Raw genomic sequence first — 13,237 nt, forward strand, 5'->3', positions numbered from 1 at the left:
AAGTGAGGCGAGGTGAGGAAGCCATGTGTCTCGGAACAGTGATCTCAGGCTGATTTGAAGGACCTCCCTCCTCAAAAATGACCTCTGGCTGTGGCTCGGGCTGTGGCTCTGGCTGTGGCTCTGTGAAGAAATCCCGAGAAATGAAGTCCGCCCATGCAATGCCCTGCTGAGTCAACTGATGGGCAACAATAAGCTGGATAAGACCGTGATGGCACAAACTCCGATACTGCTGAGCTCGAGACCGCCTCTGGAACACTGACACCATCCTCTGAATATCATGGAAAAAGAAAACCGGGATGTTCATCATCCTCACCCGGGTGAAGTGCATCAGCAAGCGAATGTGATAAGAGAAGACCCGAGAAAATCTCCCCTCGCATGTGAAGTAGTGCATGATAAGCCGCATAATAGAAGCATACTCCGCCCGGAGGAACCTGAAAGGAAAGATCCCCGACAAATGACTCATGAATGCTGGCCTGACATATGGCTCAAAATAAACATAATCCAGCATTTTGCGCTTGGGCCACACCTCACCCACATTTGGTATCCCGGTAGCCTCTGAAATCACCTCCGGAGATAGTACAAAATTCACCCCTGCAAGAGTGACCTGCCCATCATGAAGGTGCAAAACAAATAATCGGGCCAACTCCCTGTGGTGCTGAATCTGGGCCAGCCTCTCACAAAACTCAAGACATGACATGTACCGGAAAAAAGTCACTGCCAAAGGGCAAGCCTGTAACTCTGCTAGAGAACTGGGCTCTTCTCTCTTATGATGACCACCTTTGCCACCCTTCCGAGGCCTCTGTACCTCAGACTCCGAAGAAGAAGACCGGTCATCACCTTGCTCATTAGTTTCAGTGGTTGACATGATGTTATTGAGCAAGGTGGAGAAAAAGAACACAACTGATTGCTGCCCTGCCTGCAAAATGCTGAGAAGTATGCTGTTTTCAAGGGGAAAAAATCATGAAGGAAATGTTAGGGGGGGGACTTTTAATAAGGAAAGGGAAATATATAAAAACAGGGAATTTAAAGGACTGATTCACAAAATATCAAACATGTTCCTCATCTCTTATCATTTGGAAATCATTTGCAAATAAATACTTTATTAGGGAAAATATGTGTAATGATCACCAAGGGAAAGGACAATATTTTTTTTTTTAACATGGGGTATAGGACAGCATGATCATAGGGGTATGGGGTAGCATCAATCATTAGCATCAACAGGCTGCTCCTTTAATTTGTCTTTGACTGTACTTTATAAGCATACTCTGTTTTTTCAAGTTTATGTGCTTTTGATGCTAAGGGGAAACAAAGCATTAGTTTGCATTTGTCATGAGGGAAAAAGGGGCTTTAGTTACATGTTGACAAAAGGGAAGAGGGATTTCAATTGCACTGGGATTTTTAGGGAAGGAATAGAGCAATTGAACCGGGATTTTAATGAAGGGAAAAGTAGGGAAAACAGAGTTTAAAATTGGGGAGATGCAACAATTGTTCCTGTGCAAACCCTATCACAGCAAACTGTCCATTTTGAGCATCATGTACAGCTGTATATTGTTGATTTTGGCATGAATGTTTACACAGCATCCTTGCCTCTGATTTTTACACAACAATATGTCTTTTTGCTCTTGTAGTGGCTAGGCTATGGCATGGTAATACTTGACTCTGTTTTTGTGGTGAACATGCACATGCATTTGCCATATATATATACTCTTTTCTTTTTCATAACATTTCTTTTTATCTTTGCTGTGTTTTTATATATCTTTTGTTTTATTAACTGCTGTGTGATAATGCTTTAGGGTTTGAGTAGGGTATATAGGCATTAGGGTTTGGGAAGGATAGATAGGCATTAGGGTTTTGAGGAGGGGTTAGGGTTTTAGGAACTTTGGGATGGGATTTTTAGTATAGTTTGCAAATGAGATAAAAGAGAGAGACACACTGACATTTGTGAACCAAAATGGGAAACCAAGGAGGGAAAAAGGAATTATAAACCTTGAAAAACAAACATAACCGTAGCATAATGCCTACAACACAAACAATCATTCCTATCCTTTCTCCATGCATTTTTTCTGTGATAACATACATATCAAGCCCATGAATTCATATCTCTAGCTTTCAAATGTATAAAGAGACCCTACCTCGACCGATTGAGTGAATGAGAGAGAGTTTGGGTCGATTTTGGAGGTTCCTGGGCAAATCGACCTGAGTGGTCGCGCCCCCGTGCTGAGTGGTCGCGCCCCTGCTGAGTGGTCGCGCCCTTGCAAATTTACACAGCAAAAATTGCGCTGAGTGGTCGCGCCCCACCCAAGTGGTCGCGCACCCTGCCTGAGTGGTCGCGCACCAGGCAAATACCCAATTTTGCTGCAAATCGCCTTCTTCGACCTCTCAAGTGTGTTTTCTTGCTCTCAAATGCATAATGAGGCTCCTTAGAGGGAAATTTGGCCTTTATATGCCCAAATTTGAAAAAATTAACTTACCAAACCCACTTTGTAATGTTTTTGCTTTGGCATTCATTTTAACACTGTTTTTGAGTTCATTTTGTCCTGATTTTGGCCTTTTGAATGTTTTAACTCCGTTCTTTTTGCAGGTTAGCCATCTGAGGGATGCTAGTGAGGAGACCAGGGTTATTGCCGGCATTTTGGAGAATTTTGAAAATTTTCTTTATTTTTGCAAATTTCACATGACCTTGGGTTTAAAAACAGAGTTTTTAAAACCAAGGTATAAATGAGCTGCAACTGATGAAAAATATTAATGAAACATATGTACATGCTTCCTTCTGGTTTGCTGGGCACATGAACCTTTGACTCATGAATTTGCAGTGATTTTTGACTTAAAACCCTAGACCTAAGACTTGGGATCTCAAGACCAAAATAAACAAGTATAACACAAGCTCATTAAATGACATGACCTGCTCCAGCAAAACCAAGAAGGGAACAAAAGACCAGCTCCTCCATCAGTGTTATGGCATGCCTAATGGGATGCAAGACTGACACTGATGAGACACCTACTTATGCAAAATGCAAAGAGCTTTTGATCACCAATGGAGGGCTCAAGACCGACACTAACATTGGCTCCGATTGGGGATGGTAGCTCCTTGGAGGTGCCAAGAACCTTAGACCTCTGGGAGAGCAGACCAGTGCTTTATTTATTGGGCAATGGAGTCAACTTGTAAACCTATGACCAACCATGGAAATGACTTTATTTGACTTGGACTAAACTGAAAATGTGAAAGGACTAAGACACACACACTGGCCTACTTTTGCAGAAAATAAACAATCTGAAAACTTCACACCAACTAATCACCATCCTTAGAATTATAGCCTTCACTGCGGGCCCCAAACTAAGAATGAGAGATCAGTTCACACTTGCTGTAATGAAAGGAAAATGGTAATTACAATGAGAGTGATTAGAGCAGCATTTGCTCAAGCATGATATCTCTTAAGAAGTCGGCCATTCACCGACCCACCGGGACAGTCATCGCCATTCATCTCCTTGAGAAGGAAAGCATTTGGACCACGGTAAGTAGCAATCTTATAAGGACCTTTCCACAAATTATCAAATTTACCATGCTTACCTTTGTCCTCATTTCGGGCATCCCATCTCAAGACAACATCTTCCAGCTGAAAGTTATCCGACTTTGCTTTCTTGTCATAAATTTTCTTGATGCGCTCTTGTAACTTCAAAGCATTTTGGAGCACTTCTTCCCTTGTCTGCTGTAAGTGAACCATTTGATTGATGCGCCTTTGCATTGGATCCGGATCTTCACCTGCCTCTTGAAGCAATCTTGCAACCGGTACACTAAGTGATGTTGGAAAAACTGCATCAGTGCCATAAACTATTTCAAATGGCGACATGCCAATTGACTTCTTTTGACTTACCCGATCCGCCCATAATGCATTCACCAATTTCTTGTGCTAATTTTTCTTGTTAATTTCCAACATTTTCTTGATGATGTTCACTAGTGATTTATTCGATGATTCGGCCAGCCCATTACCTTGCGGATGATAAGCGGTTGAGTGCCCCAAGTTGATGTTATACTTATAACAGAAATCAACCATCTTCTTGGACTTAAACGCTGCTGCATTGTCTGTGATCAATTTGAATGGACAGCCAAAACGGGACAAGATATTATTTTCAAGAAAAGAGATGATTACCGAATCTGTAGCCTGGCGAGTGGGAATTGCCTCTATCCACTATGTGAAGTAATCGGTAGCGGTTAAGATCCAACGGTGCTGCCCGGATGATGCTGGGTGGATTTTGCCAATAAAGTCTAAGCCCCACTGCTGAAATGGCGCACTAATCTCCACCGGTTTGAGAGGCAATGGCTGCAACTTTTGCTTTCCTTGAAATATTTGGCATTCATGACAGCTCTTCACCGCTTTGTACACATCAGAAAATAGGGAAGGCCAATAAAAACCAGCTCGCAAGATCTTTTTTTTTTTATTGTTAATGGAAAAACCTGTGAGCAATTTAAGAAATCGACGTTTCGGACTAGCTAGGTGAGTCCATCATCAGGGCAATGAGATCTGAATTATGAGAAGAGAGAGTCGAGAAAATAAGCTATTAATAGAAGAATCGAAAGATATCTCTTAGCTTGTAATGTCGGCTGGAAGATTTACATTTAAAAATTAATTAATTCAATTTAATTTCAATAATTTTTTATTTATTTATTTATTTATTAATTTATTTTTATTTGTTTATATATATTTATATATTTATTTTATTTTAAATTTCAAAATCGAAATAAGTTAATAAATAAGTTTTATTTAAAAGACTTATATGTAAATATTTTTTATGTTATTCCTAATAATGTTATTTGTTTTGAAATAATTGCAAATGAAGAAATTTAAACTAACATAAAATATGGATTAAGTTAATAAATTAATTTAATTTAATTTTTATTTATTATGTTTATTTATTTATTAATTTATTTATTTTTCTTTTATTTATTATGTTCCATTTATTTATTTATTTATTATTATTATTAATATTATTATTTATTTTATTTTATTAAATTGCAGTTAATAAATAATTTTTTATTTAAAAGACTTATATATAACTAATTTTATTTTATGTTTTTTATTATTTATTTTGTTTTTTCAAATTATGTGAGATATAATATAAATGAGTTGTTTGTTTTGAAATAATTTTAGTTGGAGAAAATTAAATTAATAAAAATTGGATTAAATTAATAAATTAATTAATTTCATAAATATATTATATTATATGTTATTTAAAATTATGTGATATGCTGTATAAGTGAGATCTTTACTTAGAAATGATTTAAGAAGAAGAGATTATTATATGCATTAATTTATATAATTAATTAAATAAATTATGAATTGTCAAATGTAGTCATAAGGTTGAATTGGATTAGTTTAAGATTTATTTTTTCATTTTATTTAATAAGGGTTTCCAGGTACTACTTAGTTTAAGACCATCATCCCTATTCATGTTATTAGAGGATTTCTCAATTTCGATTGCCTCTTTAATTCTTCTTTTTAAATAGTGGTCTTCTTTATGGATTAATTTAGCTTGTTCCATACATATATAGTGAGAAGAGGAACAAGCATGCTCTGCAAGACTTGATTTATCTGACCTATTTCTAGAAATATCATTAATGTGTTCTTTTAATCTTGTTCCAAAGGATCTTCCTGTTTCCCCTATATAAACTTTACCGCAAGAACAGGGAATTGAATACACACCTTTGTGATTTTTTGGGTCTATAGCGTCTTTAGCAGACTCAAGCATGTTTTTTATGGTGTTGGGGGGCGTGAAGGCAACCATAATGTTATGTTTAGCGAGAACTCTGGCAATTTTATCAGTGATACCTTTAATATAGGGTAAGGAGACTCTAGGGTTATCACGAGTTTTTCTTATTTGTTTATTGGTAATGGAGTCTTTAATTATTTTATGGATAGTGTGGTTTTGATAGCCATTGTTTAAAAAGACTTCATGGAGATGGACAAGTTCTTCTTCTAAATGTTCCGGGTCAGAGATTCTAGAGGCTCTGGTGGTTAGGGTTTTGATGACACCAATTTTTTGTTTAGGATGGTGGTGGGAGTTTGCATGAAGATACCTGTCAGTGTGTGCCTGCTTTCTGAAGACTTGGTGGCTAAGTTTACCATTTTTCTTGGTAAGGAGGACATCTAAGAAGGGGAGCTGGTTGTCTTTTTCAATTTCAATGGTGAATTTTATGTGTTTAGAGAGGCTATTTATATGAGATAAAAATTCCTTCAGCTTATCCAAACCATGGCTCCATTTAGCAAAAATGTCATCTACATATCGCTTCCATTCTTCAGGGGTAAAGGGGAAAGACTTAAGGGCCATTTGCTCAAAGTGTTCCATGTAAAGATTGGCAATCAATGGTGATAATGGGGAACCCATTGCAACACCATGAGTTTGCTCATAAACTTTTCCCTTAAAACTGAAGTATGAGGATTTAAGACAAATACTTATAAGTTCCACTGTTTCAAGGTCTGTGATTTTCTTCAAAACTTCTAGGGCTTCATCCACAGGAATCATAGTGTAAAGAGACACCACGTCAAAGCTAACCATTAGGTCATTGTCATTAAATTCTAGGTTTTTAATCCATTCTATGAAGGAAGCGGAATCTTTGATGTAAGAGGGAGTATTACCGCATAAAGGTCTAAGTTTGCTTGCTAGATATTTAGCTAACCAATAAGTGGGAGATCCTATAGTGTTTACTATAGGTCTTAAAGGGACACCAGTTTTATGGATTTTAGGAACTCCATAAATTCTAGGGATAATGGCATTGTTAGGAATTAATCTTTTCTTAATGGTGGCATCAAGAGAGGAGCTTTTAATTTTGTCACTTACTTGGCGAAGAATTTTGCTGCTAGGGTCTTTGTTCAAAACTCTATAACAGCCACTATTGTTTAAGTGATCTTCCATTTTATGCTCATAATCAGTCCTATTCATGATAATCGTGGCATTACCTTTGTCGGCTTTTAAGATTATAATGTTTTTGTTATTCTTGATGGTTTTTAGGGCTATGGCTTCTTCTTTGGATATGTTGCTGGGGGGAGGTCTGGCATTTCTAAGAATTCTGGAAACATCTTGTCTTATTTCCTCAGCTGTATTTTGGTCATTGTTTTTTATAATTACTTCAATATTACTTATGATGTCTGATATAGGAATTTTGGCTGGGGATAATGCAAAATTTAAACCCTTTTCCAGAAGCAGCTTTAGGTTGTCATCTAACACTAGCTGTGAAAGATTAACTACTATAGACTTTTTGCTAAGGGAGTTAAGCGAATTTGACGTGTTCTTGATGAGACTGCAGGCAGCAACGTGGGCAGCAGCGCTATTTTGCTGAGATGAGCTAATAGTGGAATTATTACAGGTCGATCCATCTTTAGCTATCCCAGAAGACTTCAACGTTTCTTGCTGCGTGGAGACCAGTTCTGGAATTTTCTGCGTAAGGACGAGATCCTTAGACTGCGCATAAGCGTTGAGATGCTCCTGCGAAGGGACGAGACCATCACACTCAGCAGAAACGTTAAGGTATTCCTGTGTAGGGATGAGATCATCGAACTGCGCAGATGAGTTAAGAAAATTCTGCGTATTGCTGATGGAGGGACTGCTGCTCGAGGGACTGCTGCTCAGGTCCAACGTATTGCATGCTACATTGATATTCTGCGCCAAGTTGCTGGAGGTACTACTGTTTCGGTTGGAAGAAGTGTGCAGACCCTGCGTGATGCCTGTATCTCGGATGTTAGGTTTGGGAAGGGCGCAAGGCATATGGCCATGTAAAGGGGAATAAACAGAATTACTAATGAGTTTGAAGTTTCTTAGAGAGTTAAGTTTTCTGGTTTCATTGGCCAGAGTAAATTCAAGAAATCTCTCGGCTTCGGTTTCTTAAATTGCTCACAGGTTTTTCCATTAACAATAAAAAATTCTACCAGCCTGTATGGATTCTCTCTTTAATCGCAAGATCTTGTTGGCCGTTGTTTTCCAAAACAAGTGACCTCCACAATCACCTTTATGGAAGTCTTCCACTGTTGCCTTCGCTTCCTCTTCGACCAAACAATTCAGCAAGATGCCTCCGGGATCTTTCCAATAAAGTGCAGATTTCAAAATGCAAAACTTAGCAGCCTTTAGCTTTAATGTTCTTGCCTTATTTCTTGACATTTCGGGAGGTGCAGATAAGTTTTGAAGTACATAAACTATATCAGCATACCAAGGTGAAGAAACAAAGATGTCTGATACCTGAACTGCTGAATTTTCTTCGTCACCATCGGATAAGGCAGCGATCAAGTTGATGTCAAGAGCATGAAGGTTTGTTTCAGCCATTAATTTCGCGAGACCTTGACCTTTAATCAGCTTGGTAGGCTTGATTTCAACATCATACTCTAAGAGAGCAGCAATCCATTTGCCTCTCCTACCTTCCGGCTCTGTTTGCACCAAGACATCCTTTACGGCCGCATTAGGAACATATGCCAACACATGAGAGTTGAGAATATATACCCGGAAATCTTTCAAGGCTTTGATCAGCGCCAAAGCTTGCTTCTCAATGATGTTATAGTTTAGTGCTCCATCTCTAATAATCCGGCTGAAAAAAGCTATTGGCCTCTCAACTCCTTCTCTTTTTTGCATCAATACTGCTGCCAATGTATGCTCGGAAGTGAAAGAGAACAAGATGAAATCTTGAGTATAATCGGGGCTGATCAAGGTAGGGGCTGAAGACAATATTACCTTGATTAGATTGAAAGATTTGACTGCCTCCTCGGTCCACTTAATCTCGTTGTCCTTCCGAAGCATATTGGTTATTTCTCTAAGGTGCTCTGCAAGGTTGGGAATGAAGCGGCGCAGAAAATTTAATTTGCCATTAAAAGACTGTATTTCCTTCTTGTTTCGGGGCTGCTCTAGCTGCTGAATTGCTTCCACCCGTGCGGGATCAATTCGGATGCCATCTTTGGAAATGATATGTCCCAGCAATTTGCCTTCACTCATGGCAAAAAGACTCTTTTTCGGGTTCAAGGAAATGCCATATTTTCTGCACTTTTGGAACACTTTAGTTAAGTGAAATAGATGCTCTTCATCTGATTTGGAAAACACGGTTAGATCGTCAAGATACACAACTAAAAATACATCCTTTTCATTAGCGAAAGCCATATCCATAGCTCGCTGAAATGTGGCACCCGCATTTTTCAACCCAAATGGCATTTTGGCGTAGTGAAATGTTCCCCATGGTGTAGTGAAGGCTGTCTTATCACGGTCATCCTCGTGCACTAAAATCTGATTGTACCCAGAGTATCCATCAAGCAATGACATTCTTGAAGCGCCCACTACCCGCTGCAATATGTGGTCCATTTTAGGTAGCGGATAGTTGTCCTTTAGCGACACTTTGTTTAAATTTCTGAAGTCTATGCACAAGCGAATCTCACCGGTCTTCTTTCTCACATGCACTAGGTTGGAGATCCAATCTGAAAAGCGAATGGGAACTATGATTCCGGACTTGTAGAGCCTATTGACCTCTTTCTCAATCAAAGGCAGCAACTTGGGATTGATCCTCCGCAACTTTTGCCGAAAAGGCTTTTGATTTGGCTTTATAGGAATAGTGTGCTGGATGATGCTTGTATCATTTGTCTTTAAGTCTGAATAATCCCAAGCAAAGACATTAGAATAAGATGACAATAATCTGATATATTGACTTTTTACCTTGGGTGGCAATGCTTTAGATAACTTGACCATCCTTGGATTGTCGGCTGTCCCGAGATTCACATCTTCAACACCTTCATCCGTTGGCTTCAAGGTTGGCTTGCGGGCCACATCATCTTGATCAAATAATTCTTCTAAAGGAATCAAACCTTTTGGAATATAATTATCTTTGAGCTGCAAAACATCCATTTGATTAACTCCTTCAGGTTCTATGTCAATTGAGATTTCTTCAAATTGACCTTCTCCATGCAAGAAATCTTTGATCTCCTCGTCATCTTGAAACACTTGCCAACATCTTTGATTATCCGGGACTGTAGGACGGTGCTTTACATAGATTTCGAACTTGTTGCTTGAATTCATTGGTATCTTCAAATTACTTGCTGCTTTGGCCAATGCATCCGCAACACCATTTTGAATCCGGGGCACACATGTCAAAGTATGTTCAGAAAATCTTTTCAGGATATCTAAAACAGCATTTTATAAGCTCTCATACGTGGGTGTTTGGCCTGAAATTCACCTTTGACTTGTTTGATAACTAGTTCGGAGTCGCCATATACTGCTATTTTCTTTGCCTTTAACTTCAGAAGGATTTTCAAACCAGCAATAAGAGCTTCATATTCTGCCTCATTATTCGAGCAATCAAATGCTAATTTATAAGAACATACTCGTACCTTGCTTGGAACTCGATCTTGGGCTGAGAATGGACTTCGAATCCACACACCAATACCAGCACCATCGCTGCCCACTGCACCATCAAAATCCATAGTCCAAAGACCCTCTTCATCATCTTCTAGGTGCTGAAATCCTGATGTTGTTTCAGTCATAATCTGCTGCCCATTTGTCTCAGCGATTGATCTTATGACAGCAGTCCTTTCTTCGCTTTCCGTTCTCAAAACTTCTCTGAAATTTTCTGCAATACCTGGGATATCTTCTACTTGAACCAACTGACTATCTACCTCATTAAAATTATCAGCAAATAAAACAAAGGATTCTAAATCTGTTTGTACATAATTTACAGGATGATTTACTGGCTTTTCCTTGCTAGTAATCATATACTTCATCTTTTGCTCTCGGTACACCTTTCTCATTTGGCCAAACACTGGAATAGTAGCATATGAAAAATCAAGCTGAAGTGCACCCTTTAGCTTAGCTCCCCATGACCTTGAGAGCAGCATGCCAAACCGTGGAGGAATGTCCACCACCACAACATCCATCAAAAGATTCTTTGCTGGGATTTGATCTAGACTCACAACCAAATCTTTAATCAAACCGATGCATCTCACCCGGCTGGAATCAAATGAGTATAGATCATGGTACTTTCTGGTAGTGTCAAGTCCCAACTTCTCCATAATCGCCTTAGGCATTAGATTGTGTGATGCTCCCGAATCAAACATGGCGTTGTGAAGAATAAAATCATGAATTCTCAAACTGATATAGAATGGAGGAACATCACTTTCGGGAGACTCGCCATTTAGCGCTGGCCCAAAAATCAACTCCGGCTGATCATCCTCTACGTTCACCGCATCTAGCATTGGATCAATGTTGAACATCTTGGAAATTTGTGCTCTGTATGTGTTGTTCTTCATGACCTCCGTCAATGGAATGGTCAATTTCAATTTTGCAACTTCATTCTCAATGCTGAATGCTTGACTCTTTTCACCTTCCTTTGCCGGATTGTCTCATTTTTCTGCTCTATCTTTGGGTACATTTGATGGCTGATCCATCTTGTTTGCTGGAACTGTTTGAGTTGATGAAGGATCCATGATTTCTTTACCCTTTGTCTGTGGGGCAGCAGCACCATTCTTTGCTAAGTTTTCTGCTCTCTTTTGAATAGGATTGATGGGAATTGTCCGGTTCCTCAATTGCCTTTGCTTACCTTGCTGAGCTGATAAGGCATGTAAGTACCCTCTTTGATACTCTTCAGATTCCTCTTGAAGTACAACATCATTAGATAGAATATAATGCTCGTCTTGAGGTGTGTATGCATTACCTACCAGCTCTTCTTCCTCCGTGATGTATGTGGGCAGATCATCAGGAGTGAAGAAATGATTTTCTTCGCCAACACCTTCACCCTCATCATCTGATTCTTGAGTGACATAATTTTGCTGAAATGGGGGTTGGATTGGCTGCTGCACGGCAGCCTCTTGTGCTCGTGTTTCCCGCTGCTTGATTCTATATTGGGGCTGCTGTTGTTGACCTCTGAAATTTGGGTTTCGAACTTGAGGTTCCGGTTTGCCAAGACTAAGATTTTGGAGTGCCTTTTTCATCTCCTCCACTGTACGAAGAACCTGAGAAGTGGATGCTGCCTCTTCTTTGATTGTGACCTTCTTCTCCGCTTTCATTCTTGCCCTTTTGTCATTCAAATTAGCCTCCACACTGACTGCAATTTTCTGCATTTCCTCCAAGGTAGGAGGATCTCGGTCCCGCAGTGAGTAGGCCATCTCCGGATCGAAACCATCCGGGAACTTAAGCAATGCGGACTTTCTTGATGGTTTCAAATCATCGGGTATAGCGTTATACACTGAATTAAATCTGATTATATAGTCTTGAATCGACTCACCCGGATTTCGCTTGAGGTTGTTGTACTCGGCATTGATTTGCAGCGCGTCTTTTCTTATTTCCCATCGGTCCAAGAATTGATTCTCGAGTGCTTCCAAGGTGGTGATGCTGTTAGCTGCTAACCCTCTGAACCATTTTCTTACTTCTCCGGCAAATGTTTGCACGAACAACCGCATGGTAACATCTTCTTCATCTAACTCATATAGATCAAAGAAAGTGGACATTTTATCGATATGTTGCTGTGCTGTAATACTTTGTGGAGTGCCATCGAACATGGGAATTTTACTTTGGTAATCAGCAGGCATATCATGAAGATTAGCAGGCAATACAAGTGGGGCAAACCGGGCTGCCATTTTTCTTGGTAATGTAGGTCTTGGAGTAGCAGGCGGGGTAGGTGTGGCAGTATGAGGAGTAAGAGGAGGAGAATTAGTGTGTGAAACCGAAGGCGAGACAACTGTAGATGGGGGATGAGTAACTATGGGAGTGATGGCAATATAAGGGGGATTTGACTGTTCATGCGCCGTGATAGAGGATCCAATATGACCAGAGATATTTTCAAGGAAATCTGCAAGAGTTGTAGCTTGTACACGTGTCTGGAGATTCCTCAAAATGAAATTTTCAACTAATTTATTATGCCTCTCAAATTCAATAGCAGCTGCAAAATCAGGATTAGGAACTAGAGTAGCAAGTGCACTTTCAGATTTATCTTTAAACAACGACAACTCAAAACTTTCATCGAAATCAAGATCTTCAAGATACTCAAAAATAGTTGGGCATGAATTAGATCTAACAATTAGTCTTGGATCAGTAGCCAGCTTGTTTTCGCGAATAGACTAGGAAAGGAAAAATCGCTCAGCCGTATGGAAACTCTTAGCCCATCATCCGAAGCTTAGAGTCCATAATGATACTGGGATAAAGATGTCACTGAAGTGAGGGTTTCAGAAGCTCACGGAGATTGACTGAAGCAGCGTTTATCTACTAACGCTGATGTAAAACAAGA

Source organism: Pinus tabuliformis, chromosome J (assembly GCF_031772625.1).
Source record: "Pinus tabuliformis cultivar Carrire ecotype Pingquan chromosome J, CPIR1, whole genome shotgun sequence".
In the NCBI taxonomy this organism is placed as follows: Eukaryota; Viridiplantae; Streptophyta; class Pinopsida; order Pinales; family Pinaceae; genus Pinus; species Pinus tabuliformis.